Source organism: Chiloscyllium plagiosum, unplaced genomic scaffold (genome assembly GCF_037043375.1).
Source record: "Chiloscyllium plagiosum isolate Xiang-an unplaced genomic scaffold, Cpla_swu_hap1 HiC_scaffold_36, whole genome shotgun sequence".
Taxonomy (NCBI): Eukaryota; Metazoa; Chordata; class Chondrichthyes; order Orectolobiformes; family Hemiscylliidae; genus Chiloscyllium; species Chiloscyllium plagiosum.
In genome coordinates this window covers 68574324-68576948 of record NW_028270174.1, presented here as the reverse complement: position 1 = coordinate 68576948, position 2625 = coordinate 68574324, and the positions used below count along the sequence as shown (strand labels likewise).

General features: G+C 39.5%; 1 pseudogene; it reads right to left on the bottom strand.

Moving 5' to 3' along the window:
* Positions 1-724: 724 nt before the first annotated feature.
* LOC148139978 (putative G protein-coupled receptor 139) lies at positions 725-2097 on the bottom strand (annotated as a pseudogene).
* Positions 2098-2625: the final 528 nt, after the last annotated feature.

Sequence of the window (2625 nt, the reverse complement as noted above, 5' to 3'; positions counted from 1 at the left end):
GATGCCCGAAACGTCGATTCTCCTGCTCCTTGGATACTACACGACCTGCTGCGCTTTTCCAGCAACACATTTTTCAGCATCTGATCACGGTATCAGTAATAGATTCATATATGCGTGTAAAATATCACAGCTCAAGATTTTTTTGTTAAACATTGATACCTGAGTTTGAACATATCACCTTTTAAAGGACATGCAATTTGCACAATTCAACCAAAAATCGTACGAAACAGAAATGACTGATCAAAGTTTGTGTGAAGATTTGTAGCTCGGGTGCTTGTTGCTGTGGTTCTGTTCGCCGAGCTGGAAGTTTTTGTTGCAAACGTTTCGTCCCCTGGCTCGGCGACATCATCAGTGCTTGGGAGCCTCCTGTGAAGCGCTTCTTTGATGTTTCCTCCGGTGTTTATAGTGGTCTGTCCCTGCCGCTTCCGCAACCGGAAGCGGCATGGACAGACCACTATAAACACCGGAGGAAACATCAAGGAAGCGCTTCACAGGAGGCTCCCAAGCACTGATGATGTCGCCTAGCCAGGGGACGAAACGTTTGCAACAAAAACTTCCAGCTCGGCGAACAGAACCACAGCAGAAATGACTGAACATGTCGAATTTAGGTTCAATAATCAATGAAATAACTGCGTGAAGCATTTTGTTTTTAACTGCCGGGGGATGAAGAGAACTCCATTTTGGAAACAAGATGAAATTAAGTCTCAGCTACAAAAAGATTCCCCTAAAATACATTTCCCTTGTCCACATTTTTAAAAACACATTTGAGAGTTTGTCTCAATAGCGATTTCACCAAATTCTTCAGCTCCTCTCTGAATTTGTTCTGGGTTGCTGCATAAATACAAGGGTTCAGGAAACAGGTAAACAATTTGAGAATATTTCCCGTTTCAGTTGCGATCTAGTCAGGGTCGTTAAATTCACCTCGGTAATAATTAGGGTTTGACAGTCTGGTAATGACCAAAGTAGCGGAACGTGTCAACCAAAGCAATATGAAACTGACAGATACTGAGAACAATAAAACGATCGACTTCCTCCGGTTCTCCATCTCTGTATTGCTTTGATTCTCCTTTCTGTGTCCATGGAGTTTAATGCGAGTTCTATTCGCCATTACAATACGGTGGATGGTTAAACAATTAAATGAGACAATTAAGATAAATGGAAGCCAAGCAACCCAGGTGCTGTAAACCCAGACAAACGCTATCCCTGGAGATGAAGCAAAGAAATTTACGCTTGACTGGCAGCCCCATTGGATTTTATTAAGGATTTGCTCTGACTCATATGTAAACCAGAGTGGAATATTTTTTAACAAGGTCAGGACCGAAATGGTTATTAATACCGCCGTTGCGGTTCTTTCTGTACAATATAGCGTTTTAAACTTCTGGCAGCAGATCACCACAAATCTGTCAAATGTGAAGGAAACGGTGAACCAAACAGTTAAATCGAGACTGGTGGCACCTATGTATATAATGAACTTGCAAACAGCTGTGTAGGAGAAGAAGGAAAGAGGAAAATGATAATGCAAAATGCAATATGCGATGACGTCATGGATAATGACCAAGAGATCCGATGTTGCCATGGCTACCAGATAAGCAGAAATGCATTTAGAAAGACCACAGTTTCCTCGTACGATAATTATAACAGTCATCGTGTTCGCTGTAAAAGAGACAGAACATTTCGGTAATATTGCAATGCATGTCTGAAATAGAGGAGAAGATACTTTATAAGAGGATGTGAATACTTTCTGAGTGATCTACAAAACAGGAAATGTACCCATATTTAATGTGGTCGCCATCTATCTGTATGGTATTGTAAGACTGTCGAAAGATCAACAAAAGCCTTTGCAGGCGACACTTTTGTGAGGGTTGTTATTACATCAGCTATGCTTCCAGATGAAGGGAAAAAGTAGAGGTGTTCAAACACTGTTTTTGACAATGATATGTGAACACTGACAATGGGAAATGTATGATATGCAGCATTAACACGGATAAATTAAAATCAACTCGAAAGAAATAAGTTCAATGTCTTACCTGGAAGACAAACAGCTGCAAGAAGTGGATAATAAATCTCCTTCAATAATAAAATCGGTGGTTTCTCCATTTCTGAAAATGAATGACTTCTGTCGGAATATAAGTTCTATGGCTGCAGTATGACCAACATTAGGCAGATGTAATCTGTATTTATACATGCATCACATCTCCAGAGAGTCAATTATGTCAACTCATCACTTACATTAGTTGCAATCATGTAGAATGTTTTATTTCCATAATACACTAAATAAAATAAGATCTGATCCTGGCATTCTAGACTTCACTTTCATTCTCTTCTCTGCGTTGGACCCCAAATGTCATGTATTTTAACTTATTTATGCATTTAAACAATTGTCCTTTGTAAAAAATTAACCGTGCTTTGTGAATTGTTTTTTTTTTTGTCATTAATCCCATTATGGTCTGTGGTCTGGTCTTCCCAACTGCCAACAGTTGACTCCACACGTGTATTGTAGCTCATCACATTCGAGCAATTGTCCAGTTTCTGAAATTGTATACTCAGTTGCGAATAATGGATAAGGGACCATGACTAGATTAACAACTTTGCAGAATTTTGTTTCCACATCCTACCTAATTTTAT